Raw genomic sequence first — 27,794 nt, 5'->3', positions numbered from 1 at the left:
CTTTTTCATTCTAGCACATTTCATTACTCCAGACTTCATTTTACACAAGAGTTTTGAAAGCTGAGTTTCACCTTTCACCAACTTTCACCATTTAGATGGTCCAGTTAAACTCACTAGATTCGATGTTGGAGAAAGGAGATAAAAATCCCAGATTGAAATAGTGTTCCTATGGCTGTGCTGTTTTTGGTTTTACACACACACACACACACACACACACACACACACACACTTTTTTTTGGAGTGGTGTTTGTTTGGAGATACATACATATGAATTTCCTTGGCAGTGAAGATTTAACCCTGAAGCTATCAAAGTTTAAGCTTCAGTGCTTCTCATTTTCATGGGGCCCTTCTAAGAAACGAATCTAATTTTGTCTATATTTTTTAAAAGGGCCTCCAGAAATGGATAATTTTCATGCCCTATTAAAATCTGGATCTGCCTGTGTCTTCAGGAACATTACTGGTAGTATAGTCTGATTAAGAGTAGAGCTGTGTGTTTTAGGAACTCAGGTCTGCTCAGTAGTCCTGGCTCTCATGAGCCCTGACAGCTGTGTGGCAAGTTGAGGAGTTGCTGCTGTGACATTAAAAGAAAGGGAAAAATGGAACTTCCCTGGTGGTACAGTGGTTAAGACTTCACGCTCCCAATGCAATAGGCCCAGGTTTGATTCCCTCATTAGGGAACTAGGTCCCACATGCATGTCGCAACTAAGAGTTCACATGCCACAACTAAGGAGCCCGCCTGCTGCAACTAAGACCTGGTGCAACCAAATAAATAAATAAATATTTTTTAAAAAATTCTTTTTAATTAAAAAAAAATAAAAGAAAGGGGAAAAAATATGGAGCAATTTTTGGTTTCTTCTTAGCCACTGAGGTGGGTAAATCAGGGTTCATAGGAAAGTACAAACAGAGATGAGCGACCATAGCTTAGCAAATGAGTATAGAAAGAAGTGCCAATAGCACAAGTAAATTCTGAATAAAAAATATATAATACTTTATAATCTTTATTTGCCTTGTGATTAAAACAGATCTTTAGTTAATCTTGGTTTGAAATGTTCAAGATAAACTGGAATTCTGGACAGAGAGGTATGAGATAAAACTGAATATTCACGTAGTTTTCAAGATCATTGTTATAAAAGATAACATGAGAAACATTTTTAAAAAGTGGTGAAGGCATGACACCTGCCTTGAAACAAATGAATAGAAACTATATGTGTCATTTTCAGGTTGAAGATTTTAAGAGTAAGTGTATAATTTATCATGCTCTCTTTTCTCTTATTCAGCAACCGGTGATGTCTAGATGGTGGAGGTTATGTTAAGCTGTGTATCTGAAAGAGGAAAATATGGAGCAGAGCTGTAACTAAATTATAATAACCACATGTCACACAAACAATAAGTGAACCTGGGGTTGTTTATTACAGCAATATATCCTAACCTGTTCTAAGTTTTGAATGTTTAAAAGGTCTATTTCCTTTAAACCACTTCAAATTATTTCTAACTGATGTATGTATGATGTGGTTAAAAAAAGGTAGACATATTCCACCATTCACTATCTGAAAATATTAAAAATCAGAAAAGAAACCCGGGTAGGATACAATACGTTTTGCTTTAATCCTCAGCCTTCTATTCCATCACTATAGGTAAATTGAACAAATTATTTTACTTTGTCCCTTTCTTTGTAAAATAAAAGGTGTCTACCCAAAAAAAAAAAAAAAAGTAAAGGTGATTCTGGAGAGAGGAGGAAAATATCTTTCATACCTCCTTCCCTATTAACCATGAGACAAAGGAAATATCCCCAAAGGATATGGGGCCTACACAGGAGACTTGATGGAGAGAGAGTACCATTCTAATAGGCCCTTAGAAATCAAATAGGATTGTCACCTCAAATCCACTATATTTAACTGCTCAATAGGGTAGAAAATTGATTGGGATGAATATCTGACTCAGAGAGAATCAGAACTAAAAGGACTCTTAGAAAAAGAAGCTTTAATCCTCTTTGTTGTATAAATATTCTCTTTAAAAGATCATTGGTCTAAAGTCACAGAACGAAGACTGAACCCCAGCACTTGTAATTCTCAGACGAATGCACTTTGTAGGACATCTTATTGCTTCTCCATTTCAGAAAATCAAAATCCATGTGCATTAATTCTACTTGCCTGAAGTTTTTTACTTCCAAATTAGAAATCAGTTTCTTTTGCCTGAGGAAAAACAATCTCTTATTTCTTTTAGGAGCATTAAATGTGGCTGGTTGATGCTTTCATGTGACATTTGATTTAGTTATAATAAAAGTATAAAGAGAAATACTAATTTTTCCTATAATTAAAATTGCCAAAAATTCCACAAGAGAGATAAAGTATTTTAAAATCTTCAGCATCTATATAACATGTTTTACTTTTTAGATGTTTGTGGTGTTTATATAACACATACAACTTATCTGGTCAGGCAAATGCAGGCTAGCATACAGTTCTCCTACTCATTCTAAAATATAACCTAGTTTTTAAAAATTACTTTTGGGGGAATTCCCTGAAATAATATCCATGATATCATAAGCTTGAGGTGCTATTTATATTTTTATATATTCAAATATTTTAAAAATATTAATCTGTGTACTACCTAAAAGCACCTCATTGTGGGAAACACTGGTATAGTTCATGGAAAGAGCACTGAATTTGGAATAAAAAAAAACAGGGCTTCAAAATTCAGTTCTGATTTTTTTCTGTTATATTTCTTTACCACTCTGAGCCTCTCTCCTAATATGTAAAATGAAAGAAGATACCCGTTCCGCTTTCCTTCCTAGGTTATTGTGAAGTTTAAATTGCGTAATGGCCATAACACTTTGAACTGTGAAAAACATGTAGAAGATAAGAAGAATTTTATATAGGAAAATACATAATAAATATAAAACAGTAATACATAGGACAATAATAAAGTCAACTAGTTTTATGCTTACTGTATTTAAATAGTTACTTTTTAATCTGCAAGACTATACCTTTCTTTATGAAAGCAAAAATTGGGGTATAATATAGGGTTGCTATCTATCCCATCAACGAAACAACTGAGGGGGTGGGAAATCCTTGCCTTTTTCAGGAACAGAACCATTCTGTTCATTAGTTTGGTTTTAGCCACTGCAATCCCATAGTCTCTGAGGGCCATCTGCAGGGAACAGCCCAGAAGAAGGCAGAGCAGTGTGTGACTCTAACAGTGCACATATATCGACATGAGTGATCAGTGCAGAGCCAATATAAGCCATGTTTTTTTAATCAGTCAGTAAAACTTAAAGAGTGGATTCTTACACTCTCTTGCTACGAGGAGTCAGCTGAAGAACTGCTCTCAGGCTTCATTCAGGGTCACCTAGAGACACAGCAGCCTCTAGGAATCACTGATATCTGAACATTGAACATCAAAGGGACTTTTACAGGCTACATTCAGCCTTCTGAAGTCATGCTAGGTATTCTCGAGAAAATAGAACATGTCTAGGCTAGCATGTGTCATAAGGCTTCATATTTATCTCTGGTGTGCCTTAGCCTGAATACTAAGGTTCGAGCAAATGTGTCAGCACTATGCTATATACTTTTGCTTGTGTTAATATATTTAATATCTATTAATCTTGCCATTTGTGAGAACTCTAATGTTAACTAATGTTATCTAACTCTAATGTTATGAACGTGCCTTATAGCCTAACAAATGTTCAGATTTACCCACATGGTTATAAACAAATTATTCAGCTTCCTTAGGTAAAATTCCAATTATCTGTGATGGCTGGACATATGACTGTTTTACATATGACATTTAAACTGTTAATTTTTTTTTAAATTAGAATATAATAAACAGTATTAAACTTATACTTAATACATTTAAATCTTTTTATCTTAATCATCACTATAAATTCTATTATAATTGTAATGCTGTATTATGGCTATAAAATTATAGAAAACAAAATTGAATTCATATTAATCTCATGATTATTTCTTGTAATCTTAAATGCAGAAAAAATAGTTATTTGGATTCTCTGACAGTTTGGCTGAGAGATAAATAAGAATTTATTATAATTGTCAATTTTCCTAATTAGCAAGAAATTAGAATATGATTTTTTTAAGTTGTCAGCTATGCCCAGATAGGACCAGATCATCTCGTAGTGCCAGCAAGTAAGGAAATGCTAAAAGAAACAAACAAAAAAACAATGATGAAGTGTATCAAAGCAGCAACGGAGCCAGTTGAAAGAACTCCTAAGGGCAAAAAGCTGGAACAATTTGAGCCACAAAATAAAGTAGCGTGGGATTATAAACCAACATATAAAGTAAAAATCCATGAGTACGTACTAATATAACAAATGACTGAATAAATAAATAAATGGGGGAGAAGAGGCTAATCTCCCATTCAAAAGAATTAAGAAATAATTTCTGTAGATACTCTACCCTGAAGGATAGAGACCATAACTCCTGACTTACAGAGTTAAGGAAACTCCGAAAGTGTTGTCTGTGAATAGTGTCTTCCTTCCATAGAGTACAGTATGGGAAGGTGGGAAAAAGAATGAGAAACACTACATCAGCCAGTCAACATCAACAGTGATAAACCAAGTAGACATATGTAGCCTTAACATACGATGTGGTGAAAATGGCACTTCACCTCTGTGGTATTCTCCCAAAAATGCATAGTCCCAGTCTAATAATGAAGTAAAAATCAGACAAATCCCAATAGAGGAACATCTTACAAACTACTTGACTAGTAGTCCTCAAAACTTTCAAAGTCATCAAAAATTAGGAAATGTCTGAGAAAGTGTCACAGCCAAGAGGAGCCTAAGGACATAATGACTAAATGTAATGTGGTATCTTAATGGGATCTGAGACAGAAGCAGGGCATTGGGTACAACTAAGAAATCTGAGTAAACCACGGACTTTAGTTAATAATAATGTATCAATATCAGTTCATTAATTATAGCATGTGTACCATAATAATGTAAAATGTTGAAAATAGGGGAAACTAGGTACGAGATATATGGTAACTCTCTAAACTATCTTCTCAATTTTTCTGTAAATCTAAAACTGTTCTAAAAAATGAAGCCTATTGTAAAAAGAAAAGTTTTCAGTTATTCTAATAAAAGCATATCATTTATATATTACATCGTACTTTTTGCTTAATGGTAAGAGTATTAGGAGAATGACATTTTTTAATCTTAAAAAATTAAGGTAGGTTTAATTCTACTTAACCAAAGTGTAATAAGCAACTGATTTAATTAATTTAATTTATGGTAGGCTCTGAATATTGTGTGGATTTCTCAACTTAATTAGGAAAACTTTTACATTAAATCCAGTACTGAATGTTTGCTTCTTTCAATTTATTTTATTTAACCTAATGACAGAAGCTATAAAACTTCTAATGAGATATTTCATTTGGAGGGGAGGTGGGTTTTTTTTTCCCCGCATAAATAAGTTATCCCAGAATTGATCTCCAACAAAACTAAAACCTCTGTTTCAAGTTTTATAAACTATATTTAAAAATAAGACTCTCTAACGTTGTAATTTGCCACCACCTTTTATATGTGCATTCAAGCATTTCACAGCACCTTATGGTACATTTATAGTGACATTTCCTAAATGAGAGAAGCAGATGAGTCAAATGACTTATACCAGACTCTCCATGAGTCAGAGGTGGAACTGTTCCATTGAGTCATTAACTGTCAGTCCTAAAGTAATTTTCAGGATAATTATTTAAACAACAACCATCTGAAATCAAAGTAAGGAAATAAAATAAAAGCCATTTTCCTACTAGTTTTCAACAGTAGGTTGTACGAGAACAAATTTGGGGGATTCAAATATCTAAAGATACCACTAAACTGAAATACAAAGACAGTGCTCTCACTTTTTAAAAAAATTTATATTAATATCTGTTGCATTTATGCTAACGTTAGGGACAAATACCCTAAGCCACTTAGAGCTTAAATCCTACTCTAAGACCCTTTTTTTCTATTATTGTGCCTATATAGGAAGTACCTTAGACAAGTCAATAGCTGTCTATTAATTCTGTCATTACTCTCTCAGTATCCTAGCTTCTGAGGTAACCACCTTATAAGTAATGTAACAAACAATGTTGTATCAGAAAACATAATTCTGAAATTTTTGAATGCCATAAACCAAGAGTATCTGACCGCAGAGTTTTCACTGCTCCTTCCTTTAGTGATGAAGATTCTTATGAGCATATATACCAGAAATAAAACATCAATGTTTTGTATACAATTCTGAATTCTTATTAAAATTAGTTCTCACTTAGACCTAAAAATAGTCTGGGCCCAGGTAAGCTTCTGTTCAATCTACCATGTGCAAGCCTGTGCGTGTAAGAAACTGTATTTCAGGTAAAATCCATTTAAAGCTGTACGTTTTTTAAAATGAGTATTAAGCAGAAAAATACTCAACCTGAAGCACACTGGGAAAAATGATATTAACACAGATGATCCAGTAATTCTGGAACTGCTTGACATTGTCACAGGAGTCTCTAACCTTGTTGGTGGAAGCCTTGAGGGCAAGAATTGTTGTGTCAAGCAAACAGCAGACTCTAAACAAATTCCTGGTTGCCTAGTTACAGTACTCGATGATGAAAAAATAAAAACACTATTCCTATCAGTTAGTGCATGTTCTGTTAGTATAAATTTCTGGTGACATAACTAATAAAATGCTGGGACCTTACCCAAAGTGTGTATATAGTTTTGTATAATATAAGGCCTTGTTGAATCCTAGGGAAGTAGGAATAACACCAAGAAATACCCCAAAGCCCCCATTAGAAAGTCATCTTATGAACTCATAGGATGTACGCTGAGGAGAATACTTTGCCTTATGGCTTCATTATAACACTCTTCCCAGGGCCCCAAATTGAGGACTCCTTTATGGGTGGGACCATGCACCTTCCCTCACAATCACCTCATAAATAATTTCCTCTAGTGGAGCCTAACACAGACTTGTGTCATCAAAGAAAGTCCAATTTCACTAAATATCTGTTTAACTCAAGTTTCTGTTTAATGAACCAATTCCCATATCCAAGCAAATAACCCATTAATAGTAAGGCAGGGGATATAGTTCAATAAATTGCATTGAATGGAAAGCTCCATATAGAAATGTTGTTCCCAAACATAGGTATATCCAACCTGACTATTTTAGAATTAAGTCTTTATGCTGTAACTGATTTTACATGTTGGAACTTTGATGGTCTACCGAAGAGAGGAGAAGGACAGGGAAGTGAGGCAAACATGGAGAAACCCACTGGGGCAGCTTTAAAAAAGTGCAAAACTCATGCTGTCAGGATAGAGGAGGTAGGCTAAGGACAAATTTACTGCTAAAAACACGCAGAAAGAGGTAGAAATAAAACAGGGGCACTTTGGTATTGGATTTGAAGCCTAACTTGACATCCTCCCACATGATGAGATTCAATAGCAACAACAACAAAGAATTCTCTAATATGAAAGTTATCCGTGTAACTGACAGACAAACCCAAGAAAAGACACTAGTTTACTAATTTTTTTTAAAGATCCATCTAGACTCTGTAACACTTGGTTTTCTTTAAAACATTCTTTAAATTAACCCCAGCAATTGTGACATTCTACCAAGTTCATCAAGTGGGAGTTCAATTAAACTGAATGTTTTCATTTTGTGAATCAATTTATAGCAAATGGCCAGCAGGGAGAACGACTACTTAATGTTTAGAGGCTGAGCTGAACAGGTGCTTAGGTTAAATGAGATGTGTCAAAAATCAGTACGACAATATGTCTGGAAGAGTACCCAAAACACAGTGGTTGGGCTTCCCTGGTGGCGCAGTGGTTGAGAGTCCGCCTGCCAATGCAGGGGACACGAGTTCGTGCCCCAGTCCGGGAGGATCCCACATGCCGCGGAGCAGCTGGTCCCGTAAGTCATGGCCGCTGAGCCTGTGCTCCGCAGCGGGAGAGGCCACAGCAATGAGAGGCCCGCGTATCGCAAGAAAAAAAAAACAAAACACAGTGGTTACCTCCGGGAACTGGGTGGCTGGGAGACGAGGGCAGGAGAGAGACATCTTACTATATACCCTTTTGTATCTTTTAAATTTTAAATCATGTGACTGTACTATCTATTCAAAGAAGTAAATACAATATTTTAAAAGTTAAATTAATGTGTTTCCCTTAAAATATTGAGAAGACCAATGACAACATAATCTCTTAGGAAAATTGTATTCTTGAAACAGTAAAATATACAGCAAATGCCATTCTATCCCTCAGGTTAATGAGCTGTGCTATCTTGCAATCATAAAGAATGCACTCAATCAAGTGTCTTCTGGTGTCAAAGAGCAGTACTCCTAAAAGCTATTTAAACAATTGTATGTGTCGTTATACATTATTTAATATACCTTTAGGGCAAAAAATAAATGTGATTCCAAACTAATACTATTAGCTCCTACAGATAAAAGAGAAAGTTAGAGTATAGAGGGAAAGCAATGTTAGGTTTCTTTTTCTTTTTTCATCTCGGAAGCTTTTACTGATCCCAGGGCTGACAGAAACATAAATCAAACTTTGAAGAAGGAGGATGGACAAGACCATAAATGACAGACCTGTGAATTATTCAGTGTAGATTATTTTAAATCCTATAATAAAAATATTTCTAATTAACTATATTATTACTGCTGATGGGTATTAAAATTACTGAATCCATTCATGACAACAAAGAAAAGCCCTTGGAATTACTTCTCTTTAAGGCTAGAATCATCAAGAAATTGGAGAGAGACAGAAAAGAGCAGCCAACAGAATGTTGTACAGAAGATGGGAGAGCATAATGACAATAGTGTTTTCCTAGACCCACTTCTCTGACTCTAGCTCTATACTTGTACCCCTTCCTTCCTTCCCTCCCTCTTTCCCCCATTCCTTCCTTTCCTCCTTCCTCCCAACAAGACATTATCCCAGGCAACAGGAATTCTAAGAGGTATCTCTTCGATTTGTACACAAACAATCAAAAAAAATCACATATAGCCAATAAATGACAAATGCCATAAACAGAGCTATGAACATACAGGAAGGTGCAGATTCTGGTGTATTCTGACCTGGCCACATTCTAGCGCCATGAGTCCCAGTGTTGCCACAACAACATTTTTGCAAATGAAGATAAAGTTTGGATTAAGAGCTGTGATAAGGGAAAGAGAATTTAATAAACCTACTGAAATGAATGGTACACTCAATAAATAGGTACACTCAATTCTGCTTCCTCTTGGCAATTATAGGCAAATATATTTTCGTTATAAGTTTAAATATAAGTTTTCGTTAATTTATTATTACAATTTTTAAAAAAGTGTTTATTTAAATGATCAATGGCAGTGCTTTGAATATTTGAGAGCAACTCATAATGTAAAACTACTATTTTGCATTAGAATGCATTTGAGCAAGAGTGGAGGTAAAGGTTTACCTTTCTTGTGACGTTTTGCTGGAGCTAATGGTAAGAATAATTTTAGTCTGTTAGGACAGTAATGAGCTTTAAGCAGAGTAAACTGGATGAGGGAAAATGGTAACTAAAATTTTGCCAGAGTTAGTCCACAGAGAAGGTAATCCAAACTTCAATATACATGCAAGGCATTTAAATCCAAGGAAATACTGTCTGATTCTTTTCCTATTACTCTTTAAAAATGTTTCTCCAAACTCTTCATACATGCTTTTCAGCTAATGCCAACTGGCTATGGCTTCTTTTAGCTGCTTCTAACAGATTCAGTTCAAGACTAGATTAGATACTGCAAGGCTTAGTGATGGCATAAACAATCTCCCTCAGCTAAACTGACCTGAAATAGTAAGGTAAAAAAAGCAAAAAAGACTGAGATGCGAGGTTCATAGAGGAAAGGAAAACATTCAGTGTACTCAGAGGGCATTCATTTAACAGTATTTATATACGTGTCTACTGTGGCCCAGACATAGGATTGTTCTCAAATTGTTTCTATATGTCTAAATCTACAATGAGAAGCACCACTTCTGAACACATTTAAATTTGTGATAATCATGGTTAAAACTAGGAATATCAGAAGGGGCTTATATGCATTATTATTTTACTTAAAACAGCAATAACCACCACGAACATTTATTATAAATCACATATTAAGTATTTACTGTTTGTCAAAACTATGCTAATCTCTTTACATTCATTTTCTCATCTAAACCTCACAACAACTCTGTGAAGAAGGTACTATTTTTAACCATTTTACAGATGGGAAAATCAAGGTAACTGACACCCAGTAAGTGTCATGACTGACTTAAAAGCCCACACACATCCTCTGTGCTATATTAACTTGGAATTTTAGCAATTTTCGCAATGAGGAGAAAAGAACTGGTGTTATTTATGTCACTACGAAGTGATTCACATTGGCATCTTGATGGCAACTGCTCATATAAATTATTTCAATTTAAGCCAACTTCATCCTCTAATTTTACCTTTTAGGTGAACAACATTCCAGTTAGGCATACAGTTTTGGCTGTAAAACTAATTTGCCAATGTTAATAGAGCCTTTAGTATGGTCCAGGTGCTGGCCTGAGGTAGGTGTTATTTTTGTCAACCCTACTAAAGCCCTAAGGGGTTTAGTTTATACTGCTAGTGAGCATTAGAGCTGGGATTCAGACACAGGCAGTGTGACTCAAAGGCTCCATGTCGCTGCTCTATACAGCCCTTCAATTAAAACAGGCTAATGAGCCAATAATGATAATGAATCTTGTGCCTTGAGATGTGAGGGTCAAGAGCAGAGTGCCTTAGGGGGCCCAGGAGTTCCATCATTTTACAGCATAACATTTCCTCCTTTGGAGATACATATTAAGTCAGAATTAGGCATCGGAGAGGAGAGGAATGGCCATAGCTATTCAAGTGGCCTAGGGGCCCACTGTATCAGCTCCCACTTAGGACCACCCACTTCCTAAAAGAGCAGCTGGTAAGGTGCACTGAGGGCTTGTTATTTACAGTTTGGGAATAAACATGAAAATCTTCAGAAAAGATACATTTCAGATTGCCTGTCATTTACAGAATATCTGCTCCTCCTGTCTTACTGAGTCCCTAACCTTAGGTAGGTTCAATGCTCTACGCTTGCTCATCTTTGAAATGTCTTATTAATGCCTGAGTGGAAGGCACACTACTAATACAAAATATTAATTATACTTATCTTCAGGATTATAAACATAACTACAGATTTTAATGAGGTGGCATAAATTATTAACATTTATTTAGGGCTTTAACTTTTCACAATCTTATTTAGAAGGCACAATTTGCAATGTCATTTCCATGTCTTAGTTGCAGAAACAAAGTAACACTTTGGCAAAGTGACTTGCTTAAAGTTATGCAGCATACTGATAGTGGATATTCCTAGCCTGGATAGCTCTTTGACCAAAAGTTCTTATGCCATTGGTGATACAATAACAGTAGCAAAATGTAACGAGCACTTAACATGTACCAGATGCTGTGCTGAGCACTCTAAGCACATAATCCAATTCTTACAACAACCCCACGAGGAGGTTATTATTATTCCTATTTTACAGATGAGAAAATGGAGTCTCAGAGAGGTCAAATCATTTACCCAAGATTACACGCTTATTGGCAAAGAATCAGGATCCAAACTCTAGTCTCTCTGACTCCTAAGACTTCCCTCTAAACCCTGCAGAATAAGAGTACATGTGTAAAATATTTCCCTTACCTAAAATGTTTTAAAAAGTGAGAGGATGGGAGGAAGGGTTGCACATCTGGGCCATGAAGAAGGAAGTATGGTTATTAGCTTAACCCTCGAAACCTAAGGTTCAAAAAAAAGAAAACAAAGGTATGACATGTTCCTGTGTCTATCATTAGGTTTTACTCTGCTTATGTTCTAAATAAAAACCTACTGGGTTAAGGGCATTGAACTGTAGTTCAGCTGATTTAACTGTAATACTCCTCTCCATGTACAATGTTTACTAACAATGTTACATAGCAATAATAATTAGGAAACCATTAAGTGACAGCATGTAATGTTGGTTTTAGGTTGTAAAAGGATACTACAAAAATAGGAAATGATACTTGTGGGTACACATATACAGCTATATGCACATACACAGACACACAAATGTATATTTGTTATTCAGGTATAAGAATATTGGCCAAGTCTAAAAGTTGCTTTGTGCACTTGAATATCAGAATATGACTGCTTTTCAAATTGAATAACATCTGGTTAAAAGTAGGTACATTTGCACAAATTTATGCTTGTCCAGAATGAGGTTTCAAAAATCTGCAGCAACTAGATTGTGGTAGGAGAAGGTATATATTGAACATGTGGCATAATTCTTTTCTTAAAGCTAAGTCTTAGGGCAGTTAAAAATATAAGTAAGACTATTTATCAGGATCAAGATATATTTGTAATAGTAAAAACAGAAACTTTCAGGTAAAACACCCAATTTATTAATCAAGAATTATGCTTTTACCAAATTACTTCCTTTCCTTTAAATTGCTTTCTTTATTCGAGGCAGGGATCAGGGTACCCACACTTCCCACGATAAACTGATCTCTTATTTCGGTCAGCCAATTTTTCTAGCCACCCAAAATGCAAGTCCTTGTGTAATAGGGAAGAGCCAAATCTGACTACTTGTCGGATCTGTTTCTCTTACTTTAACCTTTGCTTCCTGTTACTTTTGATCACTACAAGGATACTGTCTATACACCATGGTCTGCCTCAGGGAACCCTGCCTCTCCCTGAATGTTAAACCAGAGTGCCTTTGTTCAGGGAAACATCCTGACCCTGTCCACCTGTGGATGGCTGCAAGAAAGAAGAAATTAACACATACCCTCCCCGAGGCTGGCCATTCCAGGGGATATTTGCAAATCTTATGCCCTTTTTACTTTACTTCCTCATCTCCTCCCCTTCTCTGTTTTATAAAAGAAACTGGTATCCAAACCCCATAAGATGGTTTTTCGGAGACACTAGTCTACCATCTTCTTGGTCTGCCAGCTTTCCGAATAAAGTCGTACTCCTTGCCTCAACACCTCGTCTCGGATTTACTGGCCTGTCATGTGGCAAGCAGAGCGAGCTTGGACTCGGTAACAGAAGGAATGTAGCAGGATTTAAAGTATATATTATAACAATGATCAGAAATATGTAACAGAAAATGTAATAGGATTTCACAGGAGGTAAGTTTATTTACGAAGAACTGTGGTGTGTTTTCAGTGAGAATCAAAGATTTTACAGTATGGAGGAACATCAGATTTAAAGGGGGTCCCCCTAACAACGTGTCGATGTTTCTACTAGATTAGTTGCTGTGACTACTGTCGTTAGACAAAGCACAGTGGGAAGCTGATTATAAATCACAAAAGGCCCGTTCATGTTTAGGTTTCAAAAGAAGAGGTTTCCTTACCAAAGACTTAGTTCCTAAAGCTGCTTTTAACAGACGCTATTCAAAGACGTCATTATTTCAGAAGAGTTGGGAATCCACTTTCTGATAAAGTCAGTGCCATCTAGGATTCTTCGTAATTGTCTTTGTTACTGGCCTGGAAAAGTTTTGAACAGCCTATAGTCTGTCAGAAAGAAAGGGTTTATCTCGTCCAGATATATTATGTCCTAGCTAAAGAACTTTGATAAAATTATAAATTCTCTTTGGGAAACTTATGGCCTTTCTGAGCTAAAACAGTAAGTAGAGAGAATCAGTCTTAGGACTTAGATCATCTTTAGAACACAACAAAAGGTCATCCACATTTTGTTTACATGTAGAATCCCTGAGAAATTTATAGTCTATGAGGTCGTGGTTGTGGAATTGTGAAAAGCAAGAGTGTACCTCTGAAATTCTAAGCATAACTGTCCAGGATAATTACTGATTTTCCCAGGAAAAGGTAAACAAACATTAACTATTTGATCTAGAGGAAAATGTCAAATGGTGGAATTTCCTGGGAGAATCATCAACTCATCAACAGAAGGTATCGAACAACAGTTTACATCCCAAGACTTGCCCCCAAAGCCTCACCTTGCTGTGTCTACTAATTCTAAACTATAACATCCATGTAATTCATATAACGATCCATATGCAATCCTAATCAACACTCCTCTCCGCCTAAAGTTAAAAGATCTGCCTTGAACCAAACTTCACAATCTCAATAAATACCCCAACTTTGTCCTCTCTCTGAGACACCATTAAGACACTTTTGTGGTAGTGTTCTCTCTTACTGCAGTAAACAATAAACTCAGCTTTGTCGTATCCACAGACTGTTTAGCTGATGTGGGGGAACGAGCATTTGACCGTCCCTGGAGATTAGGGATTATGTCTTATTTATTTTTGTTTTTTACAATGCCTAATGAAACTTAATATACCCAGTAAACACTCTAAAATGTTGCAACTTAATATTTGCTGAATAAATGAATGACTGCAATATTTTTAAATGTTAGGCAAGTTGGCAAAACTCTTTCTGAGAGGAGGTAGTTCTCATGAGTGGTGGTACCACCTCTCTAGGGAGACTTTGGGTTAGGATTGCCAGATTAAGCATTTAAAAATACAGGGAGGGGGCTTCCTGGTGGCGCAGTGGTTAGGAGTCCGCCTGCCAATGCAGGGGACACGGGTTCGAGCCCTGGTCCGGGATGATCCCACATGCCATGGAGCAGCTAAGCCCGAGCACCACAGCTACTGAGCCTGTGCTCTAGAGCCCGAGAGCCACAACTACTGAGCCCACAAGCCACAACTACTGAAGCCCATGCACCTAGAGCCCATGCTCCACAGCAAAGAGAAGCCATGTCAATGAGAAGCCCGAGCACTGCAATGAAGAGTAGCCCCCGCTCACGACAACTAGAGAAAGCCCATAAGCAGCACGAAGACTCAACACAGCCAAAAATAAAGTAAATAAAATAAATAAATTTTTAAAAATAAATAAAAATTAAAAAAATAAAAATACAGGGAGCTGGAGCACAGAGGATTTTTATGGCAATTAAACTACTCTGGAAGATGTACATACTACTCAATACATGCCATCATACATTTGTCCAAACCCATAAAATGTACAACACCAAGAGTGAATGGTAATGTAAACTATGTTCTTGAGGTGATAATGATGTGTCAGTGGAGATGCATCAGTTGTAGGAAATGTAACTTTCTAGTAGGAGACGTTGATAATGGGGGAGGCTATGTATGTGCAGGGGACAGGTGTATATGGGAAATCTCTGTACTTTCCTCTTAATTTTGCTGTGTACCTAAAATTGCTCTACAAGAAAAAAATCTATTAAAAAAATACAGGAAGCCCAGTTAAATTTCAATTTCAGACAAACAATAAAGTATTTTTAGTATAAGTGTATCCCATATATTTGGAACATACTTACATAAAAATTATTCTGAAATGATATGAAATCCAAATGTTATCTGACAATCCTATTTAGGATATGTACAGGGTATATTTGGTTGACATGCTGTGAGATGGGGGGCAGTGGGGTGTGTGAGCCCTGTTGGCAGAGGCCAGGAACACTTAATGTCCTGAAATTATGGGACAGTTCCATGCAACAAAAAACTGTCCCACCAAAAATGCCAATAGCACCATTTGTGAAAACTGGCAGACTTGCTGGGTAGGAAAAAAACTTTTCCTCTACCCTCTTCTGTATACTAATCGGGGGACTGCACATTAAAGTGACAAAAGACAAAAGACAGACTAACAGGAGAAAAACAGTTTATTTGTATGCATAAGGGAACTAACAAAAGAAGTAGCTAGCTCATTAAGTCGTTGAAGTTAGAGGTTTATATACCTGACTCAGTAAGAGAAAAGGAGAGAGGAGAAAAGACTTCTTTGGGAAGAATTATAAGTTTATTTAAGAGAGACAAATGGGTTTTAGGAGAACAAAGGAGAGATAGAAGTTTGTGATAATGTTTTTCTAAGCAGGTACCAGTGGTTTTTCCTCTTAAAGGTTATAAATCTCACCAGAGAGGGGATTTATGATAGATTTACTCTTGGCTTCCTGGGAGTAAAAGCTGCCAGAAGAGGGAATTTATGGCAACCTCATTACCCAAAAGTTTCTGCTTTTAATAAAGGAAGCTCCAAGGCAGCTTCTTTCTTCATCTGTTGAATCTCAAATGTCTTTAGCTTAAAATAATCTTTATACCAACTCTGGGGGTCTGAGTGGATCCCCATAGACTCTTCTGTTTGGGCTGTGCCGCGAGGCATGCAGGATTTCAGTTCCCTGACCAGGGATGGAACCCGCCCCCTGCAGTAGAAGCTTGGAGTCCCAACCACTGGACCACCAGGGAAATCCCTTCCATAGGCTCTTATTTGTGAATTTTCTTTCTTCTTTAATGTCTTTTGTGTACAATCTTTGGAAAGAATATTCTTAATTACAAGCAGAATTTGTTAATAACTTTTCCTATTTATCTTCAGAGGAAGTCAGCTGTGATACACTTGAAAAGACAGAAATTGAAGCCTACGGTTTGAATGTGTCTAAATAACTTCTTTTCTATACTATAGACTCTCATAATAGTGCAGTCCTGTAGTTCCTTTTTTTTTTTTTTTTTTTGCGGTACGCGGGCTTCTCACTGTTGTGGCCTCTCCCGTTGCAGAGCACAGGCTCCGGACGCGCAGGCTCAGCAGCCATGGCTCACGGGCCCAGCCGCTCCGCAGCATGTGGGATCTTCCCGGACCGGGGCACGAACCCGTGTCCCCTGCATTGGCAGGCGGACTCTCAACCACTGCGCCACCAGGAAAGCCCTGTAGTTCCTTTTTTAAAAGTAAAAATCCAAGGGTCAATGTACTCAAAGTTAGAATTATGAACAATTTCTTCATTCATTAATAACATTGAAAAACCAGTGTGGTTCTTTTTCTCAATTTATATAATAAAAAGGTACTGTCAACTGAAAAATACTGCACAACCTAAAAGGAGTTTTTGCCAAAAAAAAAAAATAATAAGGTAGTTGAAACACGAAGAGATTACCGCTAATTAAAGAAAATCAGACATCTCAAATTAATGAATTTAGCACTTTTCTATATATGGGAAGATGCAAGAGTCTGGGCTTATTGAAATTGTTCCTTTGATATGCACCTTAACTATCTAGGGCCAGTATCCTGCTTTTCTCCATCCTGAATCCCCTCAGGGTGCACAGTCGGGGACAGCTGCAGTGGCTGATGGCTAGATGGCCTCAACATCTTTGTTTACTGATATGGCAGGCCCTCAGCCACAGTACAATGAATATTCTTTGAGTTGGGAAGTTACTAATTAGTAGCACTCCTTCACAACATATGACATGGTCACAGTCTGAATGAAAAACAGTTGTTTTGTTTTTCTAAGTTTTTGAGTTTTGCAGGGATCCAAGGTCTGAAAAATTAAGTTACACTTTCCCAAATATCAGCACTTTTTTAGTGTTTTACTTAAAACCTCATTGAGAAGTACAGAGATGCTTAATGTGACCCAATTCAAAACTGAATGGAAAAAAAAAAAAAAACTGAATGAAAAGAAAAACAAATACCATAATTAGGAGTAGTTGTTAGAAACACTTTCAGCTAACTTATTTGGGATAGAAACATCCATGCCTTTCGTTCCCTTAAGTATATATCTGGGGGTCATACAGGAGAATTCCAGGAAAAGTTAGCTGCTACTACAAGAAATCTGTAGTTCTCCCAAACTGACTGGAATCCAAAACACAAATCTACCTTAAACAGTTTTATTTTCATAAAATATTTTCATATGCTCATGTTTTGGTTTTTGAAGTTTTGTTTGCTGTTCAAGTCTGAGATTTTTCTTGTCTTAGTCCTCAGTTTTTGAGTTTTATCTCAGTTTAAATGAAATCTGCTCATATTGGAAGTTCCTCAAGCAAATATTTTCTGGTTGTATTATACTTTTTCCCAGTGAATAATGTAGCAGACCGTTTGGTATCCTACCTAAAAGCCATTTCCAGTCCCCTCCTTTCTTGTATTTCTTTATCTAAGGCTAAAAAGCCAGTTATTCATTCACTTCCCAGCCTCCCTTGAAGCTAGGTGTTTGCAATGTGACCCAATTTTGGCCATGGAAATACAATAGGAAGTTTGCTTGTAACTTCCCAGAAAGATTTTCCTCGCTGGTAAAAGAAAAGTAGAAAGTGAGGACAATGCCTCTTTCCTTCCCCATCCTTCCTGCTTTGTTTTCTGGTGAGGAAAAATCTGGAGCTGCTATAGTCAACGTGTGCCCATCAGGAGAAATCCCACATTTTGTTGCTGTACCATCCTGGAACTATTTTTATTGTATGACATACTTATATGTCTTTATTCTTTAAGCCACCACTGGCTGCCTAGTCTGTTATGTACAGCCTAAAACAGACTATATAAATATTATTTATGTATTAGAATATTTACTATATCTGTCATGTTTACATTTGTTGATTAGGAAACATATGGTTATGTTCCATTTGTTCCTCCCCTGGAATGACTGCCAGAAAGTTGAAAAGGTTCTGTGGAAACCTTTGGAGCAATTTAATATTTCAATGAGAAAGGAAGAGGGGGACATATAGACAATTGCAATCGCTCTATATAGAAACATCATTAAAGGGATCCGTAACTAGGAACTGCCATATTAATATGAATATGCCTTCTAAAACTCAATAATTTTCTAATCCTATCCCATCTCTTACATGTATTCCTTTTTTAAATAGCTTTATTGAGACACAATTCACATATTATAAAATTCATACTCCCTCTTTGGAAAGGATTAGCATCCCACTTTGCAGAAAAGATGAAGACTATCAAGTTGAACATTTCTTGCCCCACCTCTATCCTCTCTAACCAATGGTCTCTATTTCTACACTTACCATTGACAATTCCAACCCCTCCACCCTGGATTCCTTATATCCTTGGTTTTTAACTCCATCAAGAATGTTTAATATCTTTACATTTATGTAAGGAGGTAGCTCTTAGATGGGCCTTTCCAAAGGAGACATAAGCAATAGGGTGTGACCCAAATGGGGTTAGCTAAGCAGTGTGGTCAGACAGCAAGAGGCCTGGGCAGGGCAAGATTGCTGACTAGACTGACGCAGCAGGGCTTGGCAAGTTTAGGAGACTCAGCAGGCTTTAAGGCGTCTTCAAAAGGTAGCAATCAAGGTCAGAGAAGCAAACTAATTAGACCCTTCAGGACAGTGCTCCAGAGCCAGTGCTACAAAGAACTTGTTCTCTGACTGAAGCCTAGGAAACCATTGCCCTTTTGTCAGTTGTAGTCTAAGTATTCTCCAGTCAGCATCTTTCCCTGTCAGAGCTTTCTAGATATTGGGGAAAACTAAAACAAAAATTAAAAAGATTTTAAAAAGAAGTATGGGGGAAAGGAAAGAAGGAAGGAAAGAAAAAGGAAGGAAGGCAAGGAAAAAAAAGAAGATACTGTCTTCATCTATTCAAGAGCTCTCAGTGTCCAAGTCAGATTCAAGGCTTGGCTGAAGGACTGAGTCCCTCATGGTGGGCTAATTCTTCCAAGCCTTGTAATTTTCTTCATAGTTTTCCTTTCAGTTCCTGCCTTGGGAAAAGGACAATAAGTACAAAGGCAAAGACAATTTATAGATATTGCTGCCAGTTGATGCCTCCTTATGTCCTTTTTATGCATTTAGAAGGTCACCAGTGATCTAAAATCCTAAATCCAATGCCAATGCTCTCTTCTTAGACTTTAATTATTTTCACAATCTGAGAAGCATAGTGTTTTTCAAGCAACATGCTTCTTAAAGTCCCTGCTATGTTTCCTTGATGCCTCTCCCATGCGCCTGACTACATTAGAGGAGCTGACTCCTGATTACTACTATTGGGTAGGCACTAAGCTTTAGTTTTTGGTTCTTCATTCCTTGCTTTCTTCACCTTCTCTCCTTAGAAACCACCTTTCTTCCTGAGGGTCAACTCCTGACACTTTTAATGTCTCTTTCTTGGTTTTATATTACTAGCTCTGTAATCATTCCTGAGCTCCAATCCCATTTCTCCAACTATCTTCCACCATGGATGTACCATGATTACTTCAAATTCAAACACTGAAATTAGTCTTAGTCTTGCCTACCCAAAATGGCTTGTCCTGCTATAGTCTCCTTATTTTTCACACATTAGTAAAACGCCAGTCATCTAATGCTGTCAATGAGCAGCCTGTCTCCATTCCTACTCTTCTATGAGAAAATTTCAAAATCTTATCTCCCTTTTTTTCCAAGATAAAAACTTTCTAGGAAGAATATTAAGCAAACAAATGTACCATGTTAGATACCATACGCCATTATCAACGAGAGAAATTTAGAAACAGGTAAAAAATAACATCGTATATATTTTTAAATTTCATTTTTGAAAATCACAAACTTGAGGATTTTTTTTTTCAGAAATAAATACTGTTAAAGTGACCTTTTCATGTATAGCACAAGGGCATTTCTTTTATCTACCTCTGGCTCTTAAGATTCAGAAAGAAAAAAGTCCTATTTACTAAAAATCCATTATTGGTTCAGATAGATGTGCTTTAACTGAAGCACTGTTTACAACCTGGAACTCTCTGTAGATGCTTTTGATCCAGAAACTATAATCAAAAGCCTCTGCACTGAGCATAAGGCAATGTACTTCTAGAACACAGGAAAATTGTGGCCATCTGAATTCCTGGCAATTTCAGCTACAGAAAAGAGTTTTTTTAAGAAAGCTGCTTACTGAATTTCCCTCTTAAAAAGGTTCTCTTTTTCTTTCCTCTGTTGTATGGAAAGGAAAAATCAGCAGGTAAGGTCAGAATAAGTAATTTATTCATTTTTCAACTCTGTTTTCTTTTACTTGCTCAGAGCTCTATTATACGTTTTCTGTGGAATTAATTTTTTACCTGGTGTCTATACTTTTATTTTTTTAAATCCTACAGGCAGGAATTGAACCAAGTTATGTTGAATTATGTAAAAAGCACTTTTCAGGAATGGTATTCTTGCCTTTTTCCCATAGCTAATGCTGTTCCCTCTGCTACTTTACATGCTAATATTTCCCAGATTCAGGAAAATTGGAACTCTTGTGCTGGTTGGACTATAAGTTACCATGTATTAGCCTTGTGATCCAAAGTGACAGAAACAGAATTAAAACTCAAACTAATTTTAGGGGTGGGGGAAGCAGGTGGGGAAGATTTTGGTCTTACATAAATGGGTAAGATGGGCACTACACAGGACTGGACCAAGGGTTCAAGTGAGATTGTCATGACATCTTCTTATTTCCAATCAAAAATGAACTTTACTTTTCTCTCTTTGTTCTTTCCTAAAACACTCAGACATCACTCTATGTTCAGAGATGGTGGTCCTTTCTTTCAAAAATGTAACTGTTCCCTGCCAGCTACAGCAGAGAAATCCCAGAGAAGGGTTCTGATTGACCCAGGGGTCCATCCCTGAGTCAATCACTGTGGCCAGGGAACCTAAAATGAGCAGTATAGCCTAGAGGTTAATAGCATGTACTCTGATGGAATTTTGTAGATTTATGTTATCTCCTTTTAATGTACTCTCTGATACTTGCCAGGCTCATATCCCGTTTTCATGGGAAGTCCCACTGCCATTTCCCCAGTTCAGTGTAGGGCCCTGGAGCCAAAGCGTTGACCAGTGAGAGGCAGCCCAGGTTCTGGCTGTTCACTGCTCTTTTCATCCATACCTATATAACAGCTATTTCCACTTCCTTAGGTAGAAGAAGAAAAAATAAGGATATACTCTCAGTCCACTTCTCTCTAAATTTGGGATTATTTGTGAGAATTCTAATGATTTGATTGTAACTTTCAAGGATTGCTTCTGGTAAATACAAGTAGAGCCACACTAAGCTTCAGCAAAATCTTCCACTTGTACATTGGTTGTAATTTTTTCTGGTTTATCTCTGTTCTTTTCCTAACGTAGCTATTACTAAAAAAATTTTGCTGGTAAAAAATAATAGTAATAATTTATATTGGGACTTCCCTGGTGGCGCAGTGGTTAGGAATCTGCTTGCCAATGCAGGGGACATGGGTTCGAGCCCTGATCCAGGAAGATCCCACATGCCCTGGAGCAACTAAGACTGTGTGCCACAACTGCTGAGCCTGCGCTCTAGAGCCTGCAAGCCACAACTACCGAGCCCACATGCCACAACTACTGAAGCCCATGCTCCTAGAGCCCATGCTCTGCAACGGGAGAAGCCACCGCAATGAGAAGCCCATGCACTGCAACGAAGAGTAGCCCCCGCTCGCTGCAACTAGAGAAAGCCCATGTGCAGCAATGAAGACCCAACGCAGCCAAAAATAAATAAATAATAATACATATATATGTATATATATATATACTTTTATTTATATATACTTATTTATATATATATGTATAATTTATAGAGAAAGTGTTAATTAGATATTGGTGGACAGAGTGTGTGACTCAACTTCACTCCCCCATCTTCATGCAGAATTAGCCTCAGCTTATATTGCACAATTAAAGGAGCCACTCAAGTGACTCTCACCTAGACATAGATTGCTTCAAGTGTACTTGCTATGTTGTCCTAGGCAGAAAAGAGGCTCGCAGTTTCTTTTATTGGAAAATTTTGTGTCCTGCCTCCTCAGTTATTCTATAATACATACATGAGTGAGTGCAAGCATAGCTCTGATAAGCTTTTTTTATAATCTAATTGGGTAAAAAACCTTTTTCCCCCGTGCACACATCTTGTTTTCTTTGCTTTCAGAATATATGTCTTTTGTAATTATTCCTTCCCATGTTTGAGAAACATTCCCCAAATTTCTGTTCATTCACCTCCCTATCTTGTCTTACTGTTTCAGCTAGGAGGAAGTGGAAGGCTCTGATCATTTACCGAATCATAGTCCCCCTTCTTTTTTTTTTTTTAAGACAATTTTTTTAGAGAAGTTTTAGGTTCGCAACAAAATTAAGAGGCAGAAGCAGAGATTTCCCAAATACCCCTGCCCTCACGCATGCATACCCTCCTCATTATCAACATCCCTAACCAGAGTGGTACATTTGTTACAACTGATGAACCTACACTGACACAGCATAATCACCAAAATTCATGGTTTGGACAAATGTAGAATGACATGTACCCATTTTGACAGTACAGAGTATTTTCAACATGCTCTTAAAAAGACTCCGTGTTCTACCTAGTCATCCCTTACCGCCAACCCCTGGCAATGACAGATCTCTTTACTGTCTCCATAGTTTTGCTTCTTTCAGAACGTCGTATAGTTGGAAATCATACAGTATGTAGTCTTTTCAGGTTGACTTCTTTCACTTAATAATATGCATTTAAGGTTCCTCCATGACTCATCATGGTTTAACAGCTCATTTCTTTTCAGCTCTGAATGATATTCCATAGTCTTGATGTACCACAGTTTATTTACCTGTTAACCTACTGAAAGACAGAGTGTTTACTTCTAAGTTTTGGCAAGTGTAAACAAAGCTGTTATAAACATCAGTGTGCAGGTTTTTGTATGGAAATAGTTTTTAACTACTTTGGGTAAATTCTGAGGGGCATGATTGCTGGATTGTATGGTAAGACTACATTTAGTTTTGTAAGAAACTGCCAAACTATCTTCCAATGTGACCATACAATTTTGTGTTCTCAGCAGCAACGCATGAGAGTTCCTGTTGCTCCACATCCTCTACAGCATTTGGTGTTGCCAGTGTTCCAGATTTTGGCCATTCTAATACATATGTAGTAGTATCTCGTTGTTTTATTCTGCATTCCCTCATGACATATGATGTGGAGCATTTTTCATATGCTTATTTGACATCTATATATCTTCTTTGGTGAGGTGTCTTTTAAGGTCTTTGGCCCATTTTTCAATCAGGCTGTTTGTTTTCTTATTGTTGAGTTTTAAGAGTTCTTTGTGTATTTGTGATAACAATCGTTTATTAGAAGTATCTTTTGCAAATATTTTTTTCCCAGTCTGTGATTTGTCTTCTCATTCTTCTGACATTGTCTTTCACAGACCAGAAGTTTTTTTTATTTTACTGAAATTCAGCTTATCCATCGTTTCTTTCACGGATCATGCCGTTGGTATTGTATCTAAGAAGTCGTCATCAATCCAAAGGTCATCTAGGTTTCTCCTATGTTATCTGCTAGGAGTTTTATAGTTTTGTGTTTCAATTTTGGGTCTGTGATCCACTTTGAGTTGGATTTTGTGAAGGGTGTAAGGTAATTTTTTTGCACATAGTTATCCAGTTTTTCCAGAATCATCTTCTTCTTTTTTTTTTTTTTGCGGTACGTGGGCCTCTCACTGTTGTGGTCTCTCCCGTTGCGGAGCACAGGCTCCGGACGTGCAGGCTCAGCGGCCATGGCTCACGGACACAGCCACTCCGTAGCATGTGGGATCTTCCCGGATCGGGGCACGAACCCCGCATCGGCAGGCGGACTCTAAACCACTGCGCCACCAGGGAAGCCCTCCAGCACCATCTTTGCTCCATTGTATTGCCTTTGCTCCTTTGTCAAAGATCAGTTGACTATAGATCACAGTCTATTTCTGCATTCTCTGTTCTGTTCTAGTGATCTATTTGTCTATTCTTTCCCCAAAATCACACTGTCTTGATTACTGTAGCTGTACAGTAAGTCTTGAAATCAGATAGCATCAGTCCTTCAGATTTGTTTTTCTCCTTCAGTATTGTTTTGGCTATTCTGGGTATTTTGCCTCCCATAAAAATTTAGAGTCAATTTGTCAATATCCACAGAATAACTTGCCGGGATTTTGATTAGAATAATCCCTCCACTTCATTACTGTCCCAAAGCCCAATGCTCTCAAGTTGCTCCCGGCTAATCAAAACTGCCTGCTGCTGTCTTCCACATGGCCTCTCCTTTGCCTTTCAAACTTACATCTCTTGACTTCTGCTTCCCCCTTAATGAAAACTCCAGTAGGTGTTAGAAGACCCACAATCTGATGCATGTGACTTATTGGTAGTTCCAAAACATTCCAAGAAGTACTTGCCTTTAACCAAGTGAATACCTATAATTGTCTGTGTATCAGGGAGTTTTCTGGTTGGAGATGTTTATTTTACCATTTAATAAAAGCTGCCCTTTATAGTCTGGGCGTGGGTCAAGGTAAGGAGGTGAGCTTTCCTTCCATCTTGTGGAAGGAGGAGAAAACTGTTTTGGGAAGATGGTTCTTTTTACCAGCTGATCACTGAAGACTCAACTTAAAGAAGTCCTGTCTCTTCTCATCTTGCCAGCTAGGGAATAAATAGTAGGCCCTGACTGAATCCACTTTGGGATTCAAGGGGCTTTGGAGAACACTTAAAGGGCCTTTGCAGCCCAAGAGATCTGAGTTCAAATCTTTGGGTGGCAACATGACCTTGGCCAAGTTATTTAATTTCTTTGAGTTTAGGTTTCTTCATTTGTAAAACAGAGATATTACCCTTAGAGTGTTGTTGAGATTTAAATGAGATAAATAAAATACCTATTACAGTGCAGATCGGGTGTTTAATAAACACTAGTTTTTATAAATAATTGCCCTTTAATAGTTTATGGGTGGAAAACCCTCCAGTTGAGCAAGTGAGGGTGAGCCAATAGTATTTAATGGCCAATAGTATTTAATCTTCAAATATTAGAGGTATTGGAATTAATTTTTCTATAGTAACAGTATTATAAATAATGGCTAGGGTCCTATATCATTGCTCAAATATCTATTTAACCTATAATATTGCTGATGGAGTTTTCTATAGTAAGGTTGCTGTTGGCAATACAGGCAGGTTTCTGGGGCAGTCAATATCTTAGATGCTCAGAGATCCTCATTACTTTTGTGAGATAATGAGTTCAGAATGCTTACATGAAATTCCAGCAACATAGTCCTCCTGATTCAGTCTTTGTTATAGGATTAGGAACTCTTTTCTTCTGACCTCCCTCATCTGTTGGGTGTTGGCTGTGGGGATGGAAGCCCCTCTTGGTGGGTCCCTTGGCACAGGCCCTAGGAGGAAAGGGATTTATATTAATGAGTTTAGGATGGCAGGGAGGAGGGTAATGACAGGGATGTCAGTAAATAAGCTAGTGAGAAAGAGGCATGATTACTTCTCCATCTGAGCTGACTTCCTATATGCTCCTCCCCCCACCAAAAAAAAAAATCTCAGAGTTTAGCCTGTTTGCTTTTCCTTACACTGTAACCACCCCTCAAGTCTGATAAAAGTCCCCTTTCCCTTTAAGACCAGCACTGAAGAGAGCATATCTCTTTGTCCTGCCAGTCCCCAAAACCACAGTACTTTGGTTTTCTAAGAGATTTTGCTGCTAGCAATAAGGCAAAATAAGGCAAAATTTTATTTAAAAAAAATTATTTAAAAAAAGGCTTCCTTTTTCAGACCCATCCTTCCTCTTTTATTTCTTAGAAATAAAGCTGAAGAATAAAACTAAAGAAACTACAGGGAAAAAAAGAATGAAAGAAACTAAAGGGAAAAACCACAAAGGCACATAGCCTTTGAACATTCAAAGGACAGAATAACAAAATTCAATTACAGATCAGGGAATAGTTAGATTCAAGAATTCCCCTGGACTTTCTGTGTTAGGAGGTGGACTTGTGGCCTTTGGGCGGAGGGGACAGGGAAGGGAGGATGAAAGGTATAATTTACCTCCATCTCTTCCATTTCCTTATCTTACTAATTTTGCTACAAGGTCAGAGTTATGCTCAAGTTGCATAAGAAGTCAGGACTGGATTTAGGGTTGAATAGAACCTTGTTAAGGGGGAGGTGAGTGACATTACAGGGTGATCTATGAAGAGCAGCAGTTTGAAAGTAAAGGGATTGTCTATGGCCACTTCTCCAAGGTGGTTCTTCAGGGACTCTTTTTATATATATGTAAGTCAGGTCCTGTCTATATTCAGGGTTCAACTATTAGTGAGGATCTACTCTGTGCTATGATAAATATTGGGGAATCAGGGATACAATAGATGTATTTAAAGATGCTTGTGTAATCATCAACATGAAATGTTTTACTAATTAAGCTGAGTGGTCATGCAGTACAACAACCAGTCTGCACAGCAAAAGCTATTTCATAGATCATAGAGCAGTAGAGGATTATTCCTATAAATTAGGGGTCGGCAAACTTCTTCTCTAATGGGCCAAACAGTAAATATTTTGCTTTGCAGGATATACAGTCTCTGTTGAAACTACTCAGCTCTGCAGTTGTAGTGTGAAAGTAGCCATAGACAATATCTAAATGTCTACGCATTGCTGTGTTCCAATAAATTTTACTAATGGACATGGGAATTTCATACAATTTTCATATATCATGAGATATTTTTCTTCTATTGATTTTTTCCAACCATTTAAAAATGTAAAAAACATTCTCAGCTCAAGGACTATATAAAACCAGACAGCAGGCCGTAGCTGTAGTGGAATAAATAGATATAGTAAAAGGATTTAGTTGTTTCATTGAAAGAGTTCATCTGCTAAACATCAAAGATAGGTTGTTGAATGGGCATTTTTTTCTGAATAAGAGTAAAAGGAATGTCCTCACTTTTCATTAGTTGTTGTACTGTAGTCCCATAGTTTTGGATACAGACTGGGATGGCCTCAGAACATTTGTGGCGTCTCAAACATCACTGGAAAATTTGATTTGGACTGAGGTTTGACACTATATGAAAACTTTAGAAAGAATATGTCAAAAGGTTAGATTTAACTTAATAATAATAATGAGTAGCTAACATCTATTGAATTCTGACTATGTGCTAAACACTGTGCTCATTTAATCTTCATGGTAATTGTCTGAAGAAAGTCTATTACTATCCCCACTTTACAGATAAGGAAAGTAAAGCACGAAGAGATTAAGCAACTTGTCTAAATGACTGATTAGGCCAGGAGTCAAACTCTTATTTCAAGGATGAAGGAATTTAATAAAAACTAACAGATGTTTGTATGGAAATATGTTAATATAAATGTTTCAGACATTACACGAAATTTCTAAAAATCTTATATGTTCTGG

General features: G+C 37.2%; 1 protein-coding gene across 1 annotated transcript in view; it reads right to left on the bottom strand.

The window, feature by feature from the left end:
* The window catches only part of DTWD2 (DTW domain containing 2), a 155,496-nt gene that overhangs the window by 125,701 nt on the left and 2,001 nt on the right, over window positions 1-27,794 (bottom strand). Inside the window, exons 2-3 of the mRNA XM_004267481.4 lie at window positions 27,330-27,457; window positions 25,654-25,791 (exon numbers count right to left, since the gene is read on the bottom strand). The gene's annotated coding sequence lies outside the window, so the exon portion shown is untranslated. The remainder of the gene's footprint in view (window positions 1-25,653; window positions 25,792-27,329; window positions 27,458-27,794) is intronic.

Source organism: Orcinus orca, chromosome 3 (genome assembly GCF_937001465.1).
Source record: "Orcinus orca chromosome 3, mOrcOrc1.1, whole genome shotgun sequence".
NCBI classification, from domain to species: domain Eukaryota; kingdom Metazoa; phylum Chordata; class Mammalia; order Artiodactyla; family Delphinidae; genus Orcinus; species Orcinus orca.
Note: the sequence above shows the minus strand (reverse complement) of the source record. Positions and strands in the feature narration are given on the sequence as shown.